The sequence below is a fragment of the Podarcis pityusensis genome, assembly GCF_964106645.2.
Source record: "Podarcis pityusensis genome assembly, chromosome: W".
Taxonomy (NCBI): domain Eukaryota; kingdom Metazoa; phylum Chordata; class Lepidosauria; order Squamata; family Lacertidae; genus Podarcis; species Podarcis pityusensis.
Window position 1 is genome coordinate 28,880,354 of NC_138045.1, and position 21,255 is coordinate 28,901,608.

Sequence of the window (21,255 nt, forward strand, 5' to 3'; positions counted from 1 at the left end):
ATGTATGTGTCAGGGGTTCAGGAGCAGAGGCAAGGGCAAGGGAGGAAACAGAGAGCGAGGGGGAGGAGGCAGAAGAAAAGATGAGTGATGACGACGACCCGAGATCTCCGAGTCTTTCCAGTGAATCAGAAGATTCACAGAAAGGAGCACCAGTGGCCAGGGCAAGGGGGGAGCCTAGGGGGACACCCCAGGAAGATAGAGCCAGAGGGGACTCAGAGGGGAGCAGTTGGAAATCGGGACCAGCGTCACCGCCAGAGAGCAGGGAAGAGGAAGGGCGCCAGGGATCAAGCGCTGGCAGCTCACAACAGGGGGGAGGGCACGAGTCAGGAGTGGCCACACCTCCATCGGGGAGCGAAGAAACGGTCAGACGGAAGGTGGAAGGTTGGGCGCGCGCGACAAGTTCAAATGCACAGGAAGGTGGCGCAGTAGGCAGCCCGGAAAGGGAGCCAGGTCCTAAAGCCCGCCGAAAGGAGGGAGAAGAGTCAGGGGGGTCAGCGTCAGAGGAATCCCGGAAGGAAGAGACCCCGGGGGGCAGAGGGACCCAGAGAAGAACAGTCAGGCGGAAAAGGTGGAGCAAGGCTAGGATATTAAGTTGGTGTACAAGGGGCGGAGACTCAGATGGAGCTTCGCCGATCTAACCATGAGACGTAGAGTTGCACGCAGCAGCTTGAGAATGGAAACTGTAACTCAATAAAGACTTTTATTTAATGATCGCTGGCTAGCGTGATCCTCTGTGAGCTAGGATCTGGAAGCAACTCTGACAGTAAGCTCCATCTCTTAAATTGTGGGCATCTACAGCCTCGCGGAGAGGAGAGAAAGCGGGTGCCTACTAGCGAGCTCACGAACGGCAGACAACATGACGGCCGAACAGCAGATAGTGGAACTCAGAGAAGCAGTGTCGCGCCTGAATGCCGAGGCTCTTGCATCCAGGAAGAGAGAGGAGGACGCAGCTGCCGCCTACAGGGATCTCCAGGTCAGGTTGGAAGTGCTTACGAAGCAAGGGCAACTGACACCCAAACCGGAGGGGATTGGGTTGGGGAGACGAACAGGCGGTTTGGTCTCTCACTTCGATGGGAATTTGCAACAGTACCCCAACTTTAGAGCAGATGTAATGTGTGCACTGCAACTGCTGAACAAAGACTTTAGAGATGAGCAAGAGAAGGTGGGATTCATCATGTCCCATTTGCATGGAGATGCTAAAGCATGGCTGCGCAATTTGTGGAGAGATAAGGATCCGGCGCTCCAAAATGCGGATGCCTTTATTAAAGCGATGGATGGGTGCTTTTTGTCAAGCATTGACGTGGATCTTGCTCGGCAGCAGATACATGGACTGAAGCAAGGGAGGGCCAGCGTAAGGCAGTACCATGCCCGCTTTTTCGCTTTGGTCAGTGCTCTGGAATGGGACAGAGATTCGGCTCCTGTAAGAGACCTGTTTTGGGAGGGATTGCACGGCTCGGTTAAAGATGAAATTGCGAGGGGGGAGAGACCCCGGACCACGCAGGAGATCGTTCAGAGGGCGCTGGCGGTGGGGGTGCGGCTGGAAGGACGTCCGTGGAGCAGTGGCGAAGGGCGTGGAGGGCGCGAACCAGCCAGGGGCTCCTCCTTCCTTCCCAGAGAAGCAGCGCGTGCGCAATCCACACCTCCGCCAGGAGGAGGAGCGGAACCTATGGAGGTTGGAGGTGCAAGGGCTCAGTCAGCAGCCAGAGCCCTAGCACCGGCAGCAGTGAAAGCGAAGCCTCCTAGAGGGAACAGGAAGTGTTACATCTGCGATGATCCACAGCATATGGCGAAAGAGTGTCCCCAGAGGCTCCACAAGCACACTGCAGCCTCAGCAATGGTAACTGCAGCAACGCAGCAAGGACAACCACAGCAGGGAAACGACGGAGTCTGGTTGGAGGAAGAGGCACTGGGGCCCAGCCAGACGTGTCAGTGAAGCAGTCCCCAGAGATTTTACAGCCCATGGACCCCCTCCCGCCCAAACCGGTAGTGAGGCTCACCGCGTCGCTCCAGCTGCCCAATGGAATCACCATGGACGTGCCAATCACCATTGACTCCGGAAGCAATGCGGACTTTATAGGGCAGGACTTTGTCGACCGGCACGCTATACAGTTGCTGCCTGCCACGCTGCCCCTGCAGGTTGTCACGGTGGATGGCAGGGAGCTGCTAGGGGGGCAAGTGGTGAAGCAGACGCCACCAATGGTGATGCGACTTGGGAATCACAGGGAAATCATCAGCTTCAATGTCACTCAACTATCGGACACGCCCATTGTATTGGGCATGAGTTGGCTGGACAAGCACAGCCCGACGCTGGCTTGGTACCAGAGGCAGCTGACCTTCGGCTCTTCCTTTTGCGCTGAACACTGCATCGTGCCCAGGCAGGAAGGAGGGGAAGAGGAGTCACAGCTGCAGCTAGGCACGCTGCAAGCGGTTCCCCACAAGTACGCGGAATTTTTGGAGGTTTTCTGCGAGAAGGAGGCAGACAGGCTACCCCCCCACAGACCATATGACTGCAAAATTGACCTGCTGCCGGGGGCGGCGCTGCCCAAAGGGAAGCTGTATTCCATGTCTGAGGACGAACTGCAGGAACTCAAAGAGTTCATAGATCATAATTTGGAGCGCGGTTTCATCCGAGAGTCCAAGGCAGCGGGGGGCAGTCCGGTATTCTTTGTTAAGAAGCGGGACACGCCCCAAAAAAGACTTGTAGTGGACTTTCGCATCTTGAACAGTGTGACCAAGCCATCGGACTTCCCCATGCCCCGAATCGACGACCTCCTCGCAAAGGTACGGAAGGGCAGAGTGTTCACCAAGTTGGACCTGCGAGGGGCATACAACCTCATTCGCATGCGGGAAGGAGATGAGTGGAAGACAGCCATGTTCACGCCCCTGGGCACCTACGAATATAGAGTTATGCCTTTTGGATTGCAAAATGGCTCCCACGTTTTTCAAGCTTTCATGCATCACGTGTTGGCGGGGCTCCTCTACAAGACGTGCGTCTGTTTCTTGGATGACATCCTGATCTTTTCGGAATCGCAGCAGGAGCATGACAGACACGTCAAGGAAGTGCTGAGCAGGCTACAGCAACATAGGCTTTACGCCAAGCTGGAGAAGTGCCAATTCGACGTGACGGAGGTGGATTTCCTGGGCTACAAGTTGTCTGATAAAGGGCTCGCCATGGACAGCGCCAAGGTCCGAGCAGTGTTGGATTGGAAAAGCCCACGCAACCGGAAGGAGGTCCAACGGTTTGTCGGCTTCGCGAACTTCTATCGCAAGTTTATCAAAGGCTTTGCGATGCAGACAGCGGCCATCACGGACACGCTCAGCTCCAAGAAAAAGAAGTTCATCTGGACAGAGCAGGCGGAGCAGTCCTTTCAGGCACTCAAGCGTCTCTTCGCATCGGAAGAGCAGCTGCTTCATGTCAACCCCAGCAGGCCGATGAGGGTGGAGACAGACGCTTCGGACAGAGCCGTGGGAGCAGTCCTGCTGCAGAAAGACCCGCAGGGGGTTTGGAGGCCGGGAGCGTTTTATTCAAGGAAGCTCAGCAAGTCCGAACAGAACTACACCATCTGGGACAGGGAGTTGCTGGCCATTCATGCAGCGTTCAAAGCGTGGAGGCACTTCCTGATCGGCGCCAAGCACACGGTGCAGGTCTGCACGGACCACAAGAATCTAGAGCACTGGCGCACGGCACAGTTCCTGAACCAGAGGCAGATACGTTGGGCTGAGTTCTTTGCGAATTTCGACTTCCGAATAGAATATGTCCCGGGGGACACCAACATCATGGCGGATGCTCTCTCCCGTAAGCCACAGTATCTGGAGGAGGCAACGCCAGCGGCCGCCATGCACATCTTCGCACCGACAGTGTGGGCGTGCGCGGCGGCAACAGTTGACCTGGATGCGGTGCGACGAGCGTTGCAGGATGACTCCTTCGCGCAAGCAAAGATGGCAGAGGTGCACAGGGGCACGGCAGCGACCGACGAGTTCCAGCTGCGAGATGGTTTGCTCATCCGTAAAGGGGCCATCTACGTGCCGGGAGACGAACTTCGCGCCAAGGTACTGCAGCAGCTGCACGACGCGCCCACTGCCGGGCACTTTGGCAAGGAGAAGACGGTGGAATTAGTAGCCAGAGACTTCTGGTGGCCCGGAATGAGAGGGGAAGTCGCGGACTACGTGGCGAGGTGTGACACCTGCCAGAGGGCCAAACCAGTGCACAGACCGCCGGCCGGACTGCTGGAACCGCTGCAAACTCCGTTCGAACCATGGGAGAGAGTGGCCCTGGACTTTGTCACGGATCTGCCCAGCTCGAGGGGCAAGACGGCTGTGCTGGTGGTGGTGGACTTGTTCTCCAAGATGGCACATTTCATTCCGTGTGCGAAGGTGGCCACGGCGGAACAAACCGCCAAACTGTTCATAGACCACGTGTTCAAGGTTCACGGTCTGCCGCGGTCTATTCTGTCCGACCGAGGGCGACAGTTCATCTCGAACTTCTGGCAGAGGCTGATGGGCTTCCTGAACGTCAAGATCAACCTGGCGTCGGCTAGACACCCGCAGACCAACGGGCAAGCGGAGCGGGTCAATGCCATCATGCAGCAGTACCTGAGATGTTATGCGAATCAACAGCCTGCGACGTGGGTGGATTACCTGCCTCTCGCCGAGTTCGCCTACAACAACACGAAGCACGTGTCCACGGGGGTCACGCCGTTCTTCGCCAACAACGGGAGGCACCCCAGAACCTTCCCGGGACTGGAAAGAATGGGGGAGGGGGAGCCGCAGACAGCAGATGCGTTCGCGTCGGAGTTGCAGGAGGTCCACGATCAGCTGCGGCGGCACCTGGAGCTGGCTAAACACGCATACAAGGTACAAGCGGACAAACACAGAAGGGTTGGCGAAGAGATCCATGTGGGAGACTGGGTCTGGTTAGCAGCCCACGCAGTGCCGGCCAGGTCGTTGGCGAAGAAGAAACTAGGGCATAAACAACTGGGGCCCTACCAAGTCGAAGAACAGGTCAACCCGGTGGCTTTCAGGCTGGCTCTTCCGGAGGGTTCCAGAATGCATCCGGTGTTCCACAGATCGGTGCTCACTCCCTACAAGGCACCTCACAGGTTTCAGGAACCAGGAACGGCACCGGGTCCGCTCCGAGAGAGAACCGGGCAAGGGGGAGTGGCACAGGAGGAGCGCATCAACGAAGTCACGGAGATTTTGGACTCCAGATGGGGGGAAGAGGGGGTAGAATACCTTCTCGCCAAGGAGGGCACCCCGGCCAGTGCCAACAGCTGGGTGCCGGGCTACGCTTTAGACGAACCTCTGCTCAAAGAAGAGTTTCATGCCCTCTTCCCACATAGGCCAATGCCAGCAGACTTTTTCGACGACTGGCTTTTCACGCCCACGCTTTCAGCCAGCACGTTCCGGGGGTTCGACTCGGACGAGGAACCGACACGAGACGCCCGTTCCCCGGAGGGGTCACCCTCGGGATCTGCTTCAGAACCCTCGTATTGGTGGGATGATCGACCAGAGGAGCAGTTCCGCAGAAGGTGGCTGGAGGGTCCAGGACGAGCAACGTCTCCAGAAGGCAACGAGGGAGAGACGGACATGGACGTTTTCGGGGACGACCCGGGTTTCGAGCACGGCGGCACAGAGATGGAAGCGGAGGTGACCGTCGTCAACGAGAGCAGGGAGGAAGAACCGGAAGACTTCGGATGGCGGCCCGCCACGGGAAGCGAACTGTATCCGACATTCGTCCCCCTGACACAGCAGCACCCAGATCCCGCACCGGAAGGAGGGGAGGGGGGAAGAGGGGGCTTCGAGGGGGGGATGGATGTCAGGGGTTCAGGAGCAGAGGCAAGGGCAAGGGAGGAAACAGAGAGCGAGGGGGAGGAGGCAGAAGAAAAGATGAGTGATGACGACGACCCGAGATCTCCGAGTCTTTCCAGTGAATCAGAAGATTCACAGAAAGGAGCACCAGTGGCCAGGGCAAGGGGGGAGCCTAGGGGGACACCCCAGGAAGATAGAGCCAGAGGGGACTCAGAGGGGAGCAGTTGGAAATCGGGACCAGCGTCACCGCCAGAGAGCAGGGAAGAGGAAGGGCGCCAGGGATCAAGCGCTGGCAGCTCACAACAGGGGGGAGGGCACGAGTCAGGAGTGGCCACACCTCCATCGGGGAGCGAAGAAACGGTCAGACGGAAGGTGGAAGGTTGGGCGCGCGCGACAAGTTCAAATGCACAGGAAGGTGGCGCAGTAGGCAGCCCGGAAAGGGAGCCAGGTCCTAAAGCCCGCCGAAAGGAGGGAGAAGAGTCAGGGGGGTCAGCGTCAGCGTCAGAGGAATCCCGGAAGGAAGAGACCCCGGGGGGCAGAGGGACCCAGAGAAGAACAGTCAGGCGGAAAAGGTGGAGCAAGGCTAGGATATTAAGTTGGTGTACAAGGGGCGGAGACTCAGATGGAGCTTCGCCGATCTAACCATTAGACGTAGGGTTGCACGCAGCAGCTTGAGAATGGAAACTGTAACTCAATAAAGACTTTTATTTAATGATCGCTGGCTAGCGTGATCCTCTGTGAGCTAGGATCTGGAAGCAACTCTGACAGTATGCGACATAATGCTTCCCACATTCCCAGGATGGGGCTCATCCTGAATGTGGATCAGTTGCTCATCTGATAAACACAGAATTATTGCAGCTTTTGCTTGCGTATCACAATCATTCCAGAGCCTCCCAGGCACTGCAGGAATGGTGTTTTGAATAACATGAAATATTCACTAATGCTCAAGCATGGCCTTCATTTTCAGGACCCAGCTGGTGTAATTGCCATCTGTGAGGGGAGGGCATAACAACAACCCAACTCCCTGTTTGGAATCCATCTTGGCTCCAATTAACAGCTCTTCAGCTCCTTCTAGGTAGCAAGCTGTAAATCTTCAAGCAGTCTTTGGGCAATTAAGACCTGCTTCTTTGAGGTTTATCAGCCCAATAAATCAAACTGGTTACTCACAGTTCCAAGCGGCAAGCAGCCAAAAGCCTCCGTCCATGTCCGGCAGGAATGCAGCTGTCCATAGCTGGTCCAATACTCCCCCGAACCAAGAACACGTTATGCTTCATCTCAAAGCAACAGCAGAGATCCGATGGAACAGAACCATCCGTCGAATCGTCGCAACCATCGACCTCTGTGGCAACCATCCTCTGCTACCATTTGTTGGAAAAACGCCTGGGAAGGCCGCCACCTTCCCAAGACACCAAGGCGTCTCTCCGGTGGTCACCCTCTGGCTGTAAATCTTCCTCAGTCCAGCGAGACTGGGAATAAGCGACCCCTCCTTCCTGAGAGGAGCACACTCGTCTTCTGGCATCCCATTGCAGAAGAAAGAGACAATCCATAGCTCTAAACTACTTTATTTACATTGTCTATACACGGAGCTTCCATCCAGCGTGTCTGCTCTCTCTGAGCAGCAGTGCGGAAGAGCACACTTCACACAGAAGCAAAAGTAACTGCTTACAGTACTGAGACTGAGCAGAGACTTCCTGTCTCAAGCTCCCAGACACTCACATGATGTCAACAACCATTGTGCTGCTCTGCGCAACTGGTGAGATAAAAATCCTAACAGTTCCTTCATCCGGGAATCTGTTCTTTGTGTTCAGACTGGTTTCAGTTTTGACCGAGAAGGGAGGCATCATGCCGTCTCCTGGAGATTCTGATTTATTGCTGCTGTACAAATAAAGCTTCATTAGATTAGTGAAGAAGCCAAGTACAGGCTCTCTTTTCTGCATGCCTGCACACAGAGCACATGCTGTGTTTTTACTCTGCTACAAGTCCGGCAAGCTGAGTGGCAGTGGAAGCGCACCGGACTCACTCATGATCTCACAAAGCTTTCCTTTGAATATGTTGGCAAGCCTTTCACATAGACCAGGGGCCCACACTCCCCAGCCCTACTGAAGAGGCTCCTCATGAGGCCGGAGGAACATTGCCCAGCTGTGAGGCATGCAGGCTGCTCCGTGGTGGCAATGGAGGAGGAGGAGGAGAAGAGATGGCGGTGGGAAAGAGGAGCAGCAGCCACTGGAGGCCCCACCACGGAAATGGGGTGAACCTGCCCAGGGCCGCAGATCAGATCAGATCAGATTCTTCAGACGGGAACTGTTCTTCTCAAGGGTTTTATCAGGGACCAAGTGCAGTGCTGTGGAGACTCGGAACGTATTGATGCAGCAATGACAGAGCTCAGGGTCTCAGAGTCCCAGGCTTGTGACCCGAAAACCAAGCAGCTGAGCCATTACCTGTGCCAAATTGGAGACCAACATGGATAGGAACATGGAGCTGCAGAGAATGATAGAGCAAGTTCAGATGTATCCTCCAAAGGAAGTTTTCCCCCCAGTGGCTGCAGAGATGTTCTCGGACGATACCGTCAACTGGGGCTGTGTGGTGGCTCTTTTTTACTTCGCTTGCAAGCTAGTCCTCAAGGCAATTTGCACTAAATTACCAGAGCTCATAAGGACGATCATCAGCCGGAGCATGGAATATATCCAGAATCATGTCCTGTCCTGGATTCAAGCCCAGGGAGTATGGGAATGTCTCCTGTCCTACTTTGGCACCCCCACTTGGCAGACCATTGCTGTATTTGCTGCAGGTATCTTGACTGCCTTGCTGACCTTCTGGAAAATGTCTTAATCCTCAGGCCTCCCCAAAGGGGGGGCTTTTCATTGTGATGACAAGCCAGGGAGTCACTTTCCCCTCTTTCTTTCTAATCAAAGAATGAAAATTGGCTAGGACACCCCCCCATTTGTTGGGATACTGCCAGGAAGACAAAGTCCACCATGGCCCCCAAGCCGTGTCCGGACGTCCATCGATCTCCCGTAGACACGCAGTATCAGCAATTAGCGACGTGAGCTCCAGATATAGCCTGCCACATTCCAGAGCCGATGCACGCTGTCAGGGGTTCAGGGACAGAGGCACAGGGTAGGCAGGAGATGGAGAGCGATGGGGATGAATCCCAGGACAGCGAGGAAGAGGATGACAATGACTCAAGAGATTCCATGAGTCTTTCCAGCGATTCAGAGGATTCCCAGAAGGGGGCGCCGGTAGTCAAGGCCAGGGGAGCCCCAGGGGGGACGTGTCAGGAGCAGGGGGCCAGCGGGAATTCCCAAAGTGGCAGCTGGGCGTCAGGACCAGCCTCCCCGCCAGAGTGCAGCGAAGGGGGTGGAGGTTTCAGTGTATCAGGGGAAGCGGCTCCGGCAGCAGAGAAAGGAGGGAGGTCGGAGCAAGCCACCCTCCCGGAAGGGGAGGGGAGTAGTGAAGGGAGTAGTGTAGCTGTCAAAAGGAAGGTTAGAGGTTGGGTGCGCGCGCCAAGTTCAAATGTAGAGGCGCGCGGAAGTACAGGGAGCCCGGAGGAGGGGCCAGGTCCCAAAGCCCGCAGGAGGGGGCAAGAGCAGTCTGATTCCGCGTCAGAGGAATCCAGGAGGGGCGAAACCCCAGCGGGCAGAAAGACCCTGCGGAAAAGGAAAGAGAGAAAGAGGTGGAGCAGCGCAAGCCTCTTAAACTGGTGCAAGGGAGGGACGGATTCAGAGGGGACTTCAGCGGTCTAAGCCTAGCAGACGTAGGGCTGCGCGCCTCGGATGTGAAGCAAACAATGAACTGCAATAAACACTTTTGTATATAAGAAGAGACAGGCGTTGGTCTTTTGTGAGCTGAGACTTGAGGCAGCCCTGACAGTAAGTCCCCTCTGCAAAACCGCAAAAATTTTTTTTTTTTTGCAAAGCTCACGAAGTTTGGCAGACATGACTACTGAGGAGCAGATAACGACCCTGCAAAACGCAGTCGCTGAACTCTCCATTGCAGTACGGGTCTCTCAGAAGACAGTTGCCGAAGCAGAAGCGCGATGCCAGGATCTGCAAGCCAGGTGGGATCAGGCGTGCAAACAGGGGTTCCCGGGGTCCAGATCAGAGGGAATCGCACTCGGACGGAGGGGGGGGGCAATTTAGTAGCCCACTTCGATGGGAACCTGAAGCATTATCCCAATTTCAGAGCAGACGTCGTATACGCGCTGCATTTGCTTCGAAAAGACTTCAAAGATGAGGAGGAGAAAGTAGGCTTTATTGTGTCCCATTTGCATGGGGAAGCTAGAGCCTGGTTACGCAATTTGTGGCGCGAAGATGGTCTTGCCCGCAGGGACTCTGACGAATTTATCAAAGCCATGGACGCTTGCTTCCAATCTACCGTTGACGTTGATGTGGCGCGCCAGGAGATGCATGGATTGCGGCAGGGCAAGGCTACAGTGCGTCAGTACCATTCTCGCTTTTTTGCATTGCTGAATGTGCTGGGCTGGGAAAAGGACTCCCTGGCAGTGAGAGACTTGTTCTGGGAGGGGCTTCATGGCTCAGTAAAAGATGAGCTGGCTAGGGGAGACAGACCTCAAACCCTAGCAGACGTCGTGCAGAGGGCACTCACGATAGGGGTGCGCCACGAAGGACGCCCTTGGCACAGTGAGGAGGGGCGTCACGTCCGCCCACCAGCTAGAGCGCCTCCTTTTCTTCTTCCCAGGGACCTGGGACGTACAAATCCCTCGCCTATGCTGAAGGGAGGGGAGGAACCAATGGAGCTGGGTGGTGCAAAGGCTCAGGCAGCTGCCGGAGCCTCAGCGTCCGGAGCAGTCAAGGCGAAGCCTCCTAGAGGGACCAGGAAGTGTTACATCTGTGACAGTCCACAGCACATGGCTAAAGAGTGTCCCCAGAGGCTTCAGAAGCACACTGCAGCCTTAGCAACAGTAACAGGGGAAGCGTTCCAAGGAGAACAGTTTCAGGGAAACGAGAATGCCTGGCTGGAAGCAGAGATGCTGGGGCTCCGCCAGGCAAGTCAGTGAAGCAGTCCCCAGCGCTTTTGCAGCCTACAGACCCCTTACCACCCAAGCCAGTGGTGCAGCTCACCGCTACTCTCCAGCTACCTAATGGACTCACCCTGGAAGTCCCCATTACGATTGACTCAGGGAGCAACGCAGACTTCGTGGGGATGCAGTTCATCAAGCAGCATCGCATAGCACTACTACCAGCCACGCTGCCTCTGAACGTCGTCACGGTAGATGGCAGGAAGTTGCTGGGTGGGCAAGTGGTACAACAGACGCCACCCATGCTGCTGAAAATTGGGAATCATCGCGAGGTCATCAGTTTCAATGTCACCCAACTATCAGACACGCCTATAGTGTTAGGCATGAGTTGGCTGGATAGACACAGCCCATCATTAGCGTGGTACCAGCGGCAGCTCACCTTTGGCTCGTCCTACTGCGCACAACATTGCATCCAGACCGGCCAGGAGGAGGAGGGCCAGGAGGAAGGGCAACAGTTGCATCTAGGCATGGTGCAGGCAGTGCCCCACAAGTACAAGGGGTTTTTGGAGGTCTTCTGCGAAAAGGAAGCTGACCAATTACCACCCCACCGGCCCTACGACTGTGCAATTGACCTCTTACCAGGGGCGACGCTGCCGACTGCGAAACGGTATTCCATGTCTGAAGATGAGATGCAGGAACTCCGGGAGTTCATAGATCACAATTTGAAGCGGGGATTCATCCGAGAATCCAAGGCAGTGGGGGGCAGTCCTGTGTTTTTCGTGAAGAAGAAGGACACGCCCCAAAAAAGGCTCATTGTGGACTATAGGGCCATCAACTCGATGACAAAGCCCAAGGCCTTCCCCATGCCCAAGATTGACGACCTGCTCGCGACGGTGAGGAAGGGGAGGATCTTCACCAAGTTGGATCTACGCGGAGCATACAATCTAATACGCATGAGGGAAGGTGACGAGTGGAAGACGGCCATGTTCACGCCGCTGGGCACCTATGAATACAGAGTTATGCCGTTTGGTCTCCAAAATGGCTCCCACTGTTTCCAAGCATTCATGCACCACGTGCTAGCAGGACTCCTCTACAAGAAGTGCGTATGCTTCCTCGACGACATTCTGATCTTCTCAGAATCGCAGGAGACTCACGAGAGAGACGTAAAGGAGGTCCTGCAGAGGCTACGGGAGCACAGACTCTACGCCAAACTGGAGAAGTGCCAGTTCGACGTGACGGAGGTGGATTTCCTGGGCTACCGGCTGTCCGACAAGGGACTAGCCATGGACAGCGCCAAAGTCCGCGCGGTGTTGGACTGGAATAGCCCGCGCAATCGGAAGGAGGTCCAGAGGTTCGTCGGCTTCGCCAACTTTTACCGCAAGTTCATCAGGGGTTTCGCGAAAGAGACGGCAGCTATCACGGACACCCTCAGTTCCAAGAAGAAAAAGTTCACCTGGACGGACCAGGCGGAGCAGTCCTTCAGGAGACTTAAGAGTCTCTTCGCGTCCGAAGACCAGCTGCTACACGTGAATCCCGGCAGGCCCATGCGGGTTGAGACTGACGCCTCTGACAGAGCAGTGGGGGCCGTCCTCTTGCAGGAAGATCCGCAAGGGAACTGGAGGCCCTGCGCTTTCTATTCCCGGAAGCTCAGCAAGTCGGAACAGAACTACACCATCTGGGACAGGGAGTTGTTGGCCATCCACGCGGCTTTCAAGGCGTGGCGGCACTTCCTCATCGGAGCCAAGCACACCGTGCAGGTCCGCACGGACCACAAGAACCTAGAGTATTGGCGCACGGTGAAGCTCCAGAGCCAGAGGCACATGAGATGGGCGGAGTTCTTTGCGGATTTCGATTTCCGGATAGAGTATATCCCGGGAGACAACAACGTCATAGCGGATGCGCTCTCCAGGAAACCGCAGTATCTCGAGGAAGCGGCACCAGTGGCAGCCAGGCACATTTTCGCACCGCAAGCGTGGGCGTGCGCTTCCGCCGCCGTGGACCTGGACGCGGTACGACGCGCGCTACAGACGGATCCGTTCGCACAATCCAAGATGGAGGAGGTGCGACGAGGGACAGCAAAGGACGGCGAATTCCAGATACGCGACGGCCTGCTGACCCGCAAAGGTGCTCTCTACGTGCCGGGAGACGATCTCCGCGCGAAGGTTTTACAGCAGTTACACGACGCACCCAGCGTGGGTCACTTCGGCAAAGAAAAGACAGCGGACTTAGTAGCCAGAGACTTTTGGTGGCCCCAGATGCGGGGAGAGGTCGCGGATTACGTCGCCAGGTGTGACACTTGTCAGAGGTCCAAGCCAGTGCACAAGAAGCCAGCGGGATTGCTGGAACCGCTGGAGACGCCACTACAGCCGTGGGAAAGGGTGGCGCTGGACTTTGTTACTGATCTGCCCAGTTCGCGGGGCAAGACGGCGGTGCTTGTGGTTGTAGATCTGTTCACCAAGATGGCGCACTTCATTCCTTGCGCGAAGGTGGCAACAGCGGAACAGACCGCCAAGCTGTTCATAGACCACGTGTTCCGGGTGCACGGCTTACCGCGGTCCATCCTGTCCGACCGGGGTCGCCAATTCATTTCCAGTTTCTGGCAGAAGCTCCTGGGCATCCTGAATGTCAAGATCAACTTAGCGTTGGCGAGACACCCGCAAACCAACGGTCAAGCGGAGAGGGTCAACGCCATCATGCAGCAGTACCTGCGATGTTACGCCAATCAAAAGCCTGCAACTTGGGTGGACTACTTACCGATGGCCGAGTTTGCCTACAACAACACGAAGCACGCATCAACGGGGGTGACACCGTTCTTCGCCAACAATGGGCGACATCCCAGAACCTTCCCGGCGTTGGAGACAACGACGCAGGGGGAGTCGCAGGGAGCTGAGCATTTAGCAGCAGAATTGCAGGAGGTCCACGAGGAGCTACGACGGCACTTGGAACTAGCTAAACACGCCTACAAAGTGCAGGCAGACAGGCACAGGAGGGCAGGAGAAGACATCCAGGTGGGGGACTGGGTATGGTTAGCAGCCCAGGCGATGCCGGCCAAGTCGTTAGCTAAGAAGAAGCTAGGACACAAACAGCTAGGGCCATACCAAGTTGAGGGCAGGATCAATCCCGTAGCTTTTCGGTTGACCCTCCCAGAAGATTCCCAAATGCACCCGGTCTTTCATAGGTCGGTGCTTACACCCTACAGGGCCCCACACAGATTTCAGGAGCCAGGGACAGCACCAGACCCACGTAGACAGTCACCGGGGGGGGGGAGTCACCGAGGACCCCGACACTCAACGAGGTCACGGAAATTCTGGACTCGAGATGGGGGGAGGAGGGAGTGGAATACCTCCTCGCCAGGGAAGGTACCCCGGCCAGCGCCAACAGTTGGGTGCCAGATTATGCTCTGGAGGAACCTCTTCTTAAAGACGAGTTCCATGCACTCTTCCCACACAGGCCCATGCCAGCGGAGTATTTTGACGACTGGCTTTTTACGCCCACACTTTCAGGCAGCACCTTCCGGGGGTTCTCCTCCGCAGAGGAGACCACGCCGGAATCGAGCCCTCCAAGGGGATCGTGCTCGGGGGTGGACACGGACCGCTCCTATTGGTGGGACGATCAACCAGAAGTGGGGTGGCGAAGGGGGCCTTGGCAAGCAGCATCGCCTGAAGTAACAGGGGGAGGGAAGGGTTTGGATGTGTTGGGGGAGGACCCCGGTTTCGAGCACTCATACACTGAACTGGAAGCAGAGGAGATCGACGTCGACGAACTGTATCCAGCATCTACCCCCGCTACAACGGAGCTCCCGGAACCTGCGCCCGAGCAGCGGGAGGGGGGAAGGGGGGGCTTCGAGGGGGGGATGGATGTCAGGGGTTCAGGGACAGAGGCACAGGGTAGGCAGGAGATGGAGAGCGATGGGGATGAATCCCAGGACAGCGAGGAAGAGGATGACAATGACTCAAGAGATTCCATGAGTCTTTCCAGCGAATCAGAGGATTCCCAGAAGGGGGCGCCAGTAGTCAAGGCCAGGGGAGCCCCAGGGGGGACTTGTCAGGAGCAGGGGGCCAGCGGGGATTCCCAAAGTGGCAGCTGGGCGTCAGGACCAGCCTCCCCGCCAGAGTGCAGCGAAGGGGGTGGAGGTTTCAGTGTATCAGGGGAAGCGGCTCCGGCAGCAGAGAAAGGAGGGAGGTCGGAGCAAGCCACCCTCCCGGAAGGGGAGGGGAGTAGTGAAGGGAGTAGTGTAGCTGTCAAAAGGAAGGTTAGAGGTTGAGTGCGCGCGCCAAGTTCAAATGTAGAGGCGCGCGGAAGTACAGGGAGCCCGGAGGAGGGGCCAGGTCCCAAAGCCCGCAGGAGGGGGCAAGAGCAGTCTGATTCCGCGTCAGAGGAATCCAGGAGGGGCGAAACCCCAGCGGGCAGAAAGACCCTGCGGAAAAGGAAAGAGAGAAAGAGGTGGAGCAGCGCAAGCCTCTTAAACTGGTGCAAGGGAGGGACGGATTCAGAGGGGACTTCAGCGGTCTAAGCCTAGCAGACGTAGGGCTGCGCGCCTCGGATGTGAAGCAAACAATGAACTGCAATAAACACTTTTGTATATAAGAAGAGACAGGCGTTGGTCTTTTGTGAGCTGAGACTTGAGGCAGCCCTGACACACGCTCTTTCAGCAGATAATTCACAGCGAAAAATGCACGCAGGAGAGCATATTTACAAGTTTATTCAGCTTTGATCAGAACAAAGAAAAAACATGACTGCCAGCTTCAGTGTCTCTGGCACAGAGAGAGAGAAAACAAAGACACAACAGAAACATCCTGTGAAACAGGAAATATGCAGACTCTGTGACTCACAAAGCCTGCTCCCTTTAAGGTGGAACGGAAATATCCTAACATCATTATGGGCAGGGGAGCTTTTAAAACAAATGCTGTCATTATTTTGGTGCCTTTTTTTCTTTTTCTTTTTAAGTGCACACCCTTTTTTTTCACCCAAGGAATGTGTATTATTTGGCTTTGCTTTTTACCTATCTGTGCCTCTTAGGAACATGGAATGTGTCTGGGCTCGGGGGGGGGGGGAGAAAAGAAAAAAAGGAGAAGGTAGTTTTATCCTTGCAGCTGCCCCAGTTCTTCCCATTCAGCACAACTAGGGGGATTATTTGATGAAGTGCCCCTTAAATATTTGGTTTCTGTTCTCCGTGCACACAGAGCTGCTTTAATGTGTTTCTTTTCATTATCTCCACACTCACACACCCCGCCCCTCAACAGCTCACAAAGGAAAACAGTAATTGACACTTCACTCTCCACCCGGCATGTATGGAACAGACCCTGACGAATGAGATTGGAACATGATATTCAAGTTTGGGGTGCTGGAGACACTAGCAGTTGGAGACATATTATCCTGGATACTAGATATTTTATAGACCTGTGTCCTGTTGGACTAACACAGGCTCAACCAGAGCTACTCTACATCAAAGGCTTTGCTGACCAGTTTCATCAACACATCAAGGGCCTTTTCACAAAGGTTATTGAAAGCAATAAAACACAGTAACCAGAGTCAGGAAGGAATAACCAGAGACGGAAGAGCTGACCATGCCAGATCACTATCTCCTCAAAGTACAATAATCTTCCGCGATAATTATCCCATACAAACAGGGAGCAGCAGCTGGGGTAGAACATGCAAACAAGAAACCATTAGTTCAAGGTACAGAAGCCCCAGAAGACCCCAACCACACTTTACCAGTCCACACTGGGCAGGATGACATGGCAGTTGGGTTTTGTTGCCAAAATGAAAAATAAAATGCCACAATTCAGGCATGGAGAAACACAGGAATACAGTGCAACAACACTGGGTAATGAATGATGGAGTTAAGAATAGCAATTCCAGATAAAAGGGCTTGCATTGAGACATTTCTTCCTCTCCTTTTTTCCCTAAGACAGGTGATGTTCCTACAAATACATTGGAAATTTTGAAAGTACCGTGGGCCTTTTACCTCTTCAGGGGGATATTCAGAGCTATCGGAAGAGGGGGAAGTACTGTTAGTTTCTGTTTCCCTCACTGAGCAGCAGCTGCAAGTCATGGGACTATGTTTTCATTCCACAGTTCAGTTACTGTTGGGTTCCCATGGGAAAGGGAGACTGGATGTGACGTTCACTGGTTTCCTGTTTCTTTGTTCTGTCGTTTCTTTGAGGGAGTTGCTCTCTGCTCTCACAGAGGCAAGATGTACATTTGTGTGTTCTCGGTATAGCTTAGAAATAAAGTTTAGCAATGCAGCACCATACCTGCTTCATCCTTTCGTTTGCGGACACTGGGATTTTACTCTGCAAGATGAGCCGTATCAGCTCGAGGGCCGGAGCTGAATAAACTAACATTTTTGGTTATCGGGCCCAGAAGTCGGAGTCGGCATGATGGACGGCAGAGGAACGTTATCTGCTCTGCGCGTCAAGAAGATTGATGAGAGGTATGTGCTCTTGCCCCGGGAAGCCTGCCAGTTCCCAATCAATGGCTTTAAGAGGTGGACTTTGAGCCTTTGAACTTTTAAGCCAAAGCACTAACAGGCTGCGGCAACAAGAAGCTTGGGAGAAAGTGAAAGTGCTTTTGGAAGCAGCTGTAAACATACGCAGCTTGCTTTAGAGACACAGACATTTCAGAGAAGGCTAATGCCAGACTAATGGAGGGCCTTTGAGATGCTTTTGGGATTCCAAAGCTCACCAAAGGGAATTACGCAGAGTGGGCACAGTATGCAGAGGCTCTGCTACGAAAGGAGGGTCTGTTTAATGTCATAACAGACAACCCCCCAGCTCCGGTAACAGATGAATGGAGAGCTAAGGATTCAAAAGCAAGGGGAACTCTTACGTTGATTGTATCCCCGGCAGAGCTATGTCTTCTACGTGATAAGGCCTCAGCCAGAGAAATGTGGGACAGTTTGAAAGACTCACATTTGAGAACAGAGGCTGGTGCTTCTTTGTTCCACTATGCCAAGTTGCATGATATGGCACTTGTTGAAGGTGCAGATGTGCGTGCTCATTTGATGGAGATGCAGAATCTCAGACATGAGCTGTAACAGAGAGGAATCACCTTTCCAGAGGCTGTGTATTCCTTCATGATATTGCATTCTTTGGGTTCAAGTTGGGAAGCGATTGCCAGTCAGCTTGCTGTATTGCCAACTGCTCAGCTCACAGTAGCACACGTTACTGCCGTGGTATTGAATGAAGCTGATCGCCGTAGTGCTAGCTGCATCACTAAGGGGGAGTCTTCACAGATGTCATCCCAGAATGCAGTGGAACCACTAGATGGCGCCAAAGCTTTGAAGGCAGTGAAATGCTACTCGTGTGGACGTCTAGGCCACATGAAAAGGGAATGCAAATATCCCAAGGCCAAGACAGCAGAGCAGCGCAGTGAAAGCTCAACGTGTGGAAAAGGCAAAGGCAAAGGTCCGGTATCCAGGACAACGCAGAATAAGGCAATGGTCTCACGCTTCACTCCGAAGGTTCCAAAGCTCCAGAAGACGTCTAGATCTTTCTTCATCATCGATTCGGGCGCTACCAGGCACATTTGCAGGGACAAGCGACTGTTCGTGTCTTTTACACCGCAGGAAGGTGTGATTCACGAGGCGGATGACCACACAATCTCCAGTCAAGGCTACGGAACTTTTGTTCTTAACAGCTTGGACATATCAATTCGCAACGTTCTCTACGTTCCAGATGCTGCACACAACCTACTGAGCGTCTCGCAGCTGACTAAACAGGACATTGACGTTTCCTTCAAGAAAAGGAAGTGCATCATCACAAATAAAAACGATTATGTATTGCATGCTGAATATGTTGATCGTTTGTTTGTTTTGTATTATGATGATGTTGTGCAGTATGATACTTGTTGTATTGCAGGTACTAACAAGGTTTTGCATGCAGGATGTATTCATGATTTTCACCGGAAATTTGGTCTCCACAGAGGCTGGCCCCTCTCACTGTCCTCGGAGCTTGCATACCGGTAACCTCCTCTGGCTGACATCCAGACAGACCAGGGAGATTTTGATAGGCGACATTTTCCCAAGCGTGGGTAAAATGCACAACCCCCTCCTCCTGCTTCTTCCTTAGCAGGGAAAAGGAGACTAGTCAGAAACGTCTTTTACATTCTTTTATTTCTGACATTACAGCACTAGAGAAAAACACGTCCTTTCAGTTCAGTTCTTCTAGCAAGTCTGACAAACTTCCTGAACATGCGCACACGGAAGGTTTCAAATTACACTCTTCACAGAGACTTTTCCAGCCTGTGAACTTCCTGGGAAATTCTTCTTTCCCACAGACAGGCGCATCATGTGATGTCAACAATCTGGCTGTTTGCAGCTGCGATGTTTCCATATACTGACATCCTCCCCCATATGAATCATCGTTAGCTGCGGACAAAGCTTGATCCAGAGAAGAAAACAAACAGTTATTATACATGTAACAATCCCCTGTTGTTTCAGTTCCACCCTTGGAACTACCCGCCACTGGTTTCACCAATGTAACTCTCTGGTTGTCTGTTTTCCAAGGAATGAGTGCTTCTGCATTACCTTGGTTAGGAAATGTTGTGTTACGCTTAGCAACTCCCTGTTGCGTCTTTGTCTCTGACTCAGACATACCCTTAATTTGGCTTTTGTTGTCAACAATAGTTATACACATGCAACAGCTGAACTAGCAAACTCTTGAGAATACCTCTTGGGTGGTATGCCCTTTGTAATCCTCTCAGACCTGCGTATGAGGTGCTGATCCTCTTTGCTGACTGGTTCAGTCTCAGGACTTTTCGGAGAACCAGTTCCAAAAGTAAACAGTGGTTCATCCTTAACCTGTGAAGGTCTAGCCATCGTGTGTGAACCTCTCTCAATAACTGTGTCAACAGAACTCTCTGAGCTTTCTGTGTCACTTTCAGTACCACTATAATCAGAATAATCAAATTCATCATCTGAATCATCAGCAGTGGGAAATGCGTGAAATATTACTCTCTCCTGTCCAGGAGCACTTTCTAGAAATTTTGTGAGAATCACCTGACCAGATTCAGACAAAATTACTCTGTAGAGACCCTTTGCATAACCCACAAAAATGCCTCTGGCATTCTTCACCCCATCTGGAGTTTCAGTCCTGATTTGAGATCCAAAAACCCTAAAATGCGAGACAGAAGGTTTTCTGCGGAATAGGCTCTCAAAAGGAGAACATTCCATACCTTTTGAAACCTTTCTCACCCAAGTGTAACAAAAACAAGATGAAGATTCAGCCCAAAACTCATGTGGCAAGTGTGAACTCAGCAATTGTGCATTCATGCCATTCTGCAACACTCTGTTCACTTTTACACACACAGTTTTGTTCCATGCAGCCTCTGAAACAGCAACCTTGTGCTCTATCCCTTGCTTCTCAAGGAAATCCTGAAAATCCTGTGAAAGAAAAATTGGCTTCTCATCTGTGAAAAGAAAATCAATATTAGCATCATGAACATTCTTAACCTTATCACAAAACTCCTTAAACCTTTCTAAGGTTTCTCTGGGATTCTGCAAAATGTAAATCCATACATATTGAGAAAAATGATCAAAAAATACAAGATAGTATTTTGCATTGCCTCTAGATGGTGCTAAAGGACCAATCACATCAGCATACACTCGCTGAAAAAAACTGTTAATCTTCGTTGCCTTTCCTCTCATGTCTTCTTTCGAGATACCTGCAAGAGAAAGCATTTTAGATTCACATGCTGTACACATTTTATAATCACTTTCATCAAATGTTAACAGATATAGTCCGTCTTTCTCTCTTGCAGAAAGATACAGCTCTCCATCTTTGTAGATTTTGCAGCTTTCCTCATCATACGATAACACCAGTTTCTTCTTAGCGATTTGAGATACACTCAACAGATTGTACTTTAAATCAGGAACAAAATAAACATTGTTTATAGTCAAGTTCAGGCTTTCTAGATACACAGTTCCGATCCCGGTTGCTTCCATTTCCTGACCATTGGCCAGTTTCACAGTGAAGCGTTGCTTCTCAAACGTAGAAAACAGTTCTCGGTGTGACGTCATGTGTTGCGTGCATCCTGTGTCTACAATAAATGAGTTCTCCACGGATGATGTGGCTTTTAGGGACATCAAAGCCATATCTGGTTTTGCCTGGGACTGGGTACGACCTTTGCTTGAAGCCTCAGGCTTTACAGAGCTCCCTCTAGCTCCTTTCTCCTGACGTGGTGTCTCCTGACGAACAGCATTCTGAGCTACAGCTTTCTCCTCTGTAGCAATTGTAGTGGGGGTGCTTGATTTCGGAGCTTCACTCCCCCCATCAGCAACAGTCATTGCAGCAGTGCTAGGATCATCATCAGCTACAGCAGCAACAGTCCCTTCACTTCCCTGTTGTGGCTCAAAGCTCCTCCCAGCTTTCGATGAGGTCTCAAGAATTTGGCTAGCTTCATATTGGCTCTCCCCCTTTGGCGCAACCAATTCTCGGTCCTTGCTTCCCACCCCAGCTTCACAAGCT

The 21,255-nt window shown here is 53.1% G+C and overlaps 1 long non-coding RNA gene and 1 pseudogene across 2 annotated transcripts in view; both read left to right on the forward strand.

Moving 5' to 3' along the window:
* Nucleotides 1-21,255, forward strand: part of LOC308467840 — a 788,853-nt gene that overhangs the window by 193,016 nt on the left and 574,582 nt on the right. The gene's annotated exons all lie outside the window — the stretch shown is intronic.
* LOC308467847 (apoptosis regulator BAX pseudogene) lies at nucleotides 8,061-8,644 on the forward strand (annotated as a pseudogene). Its single transcript has one exon. The product of its transcript is annotated as an apoptosis regulator BAX pseudogene (transcript).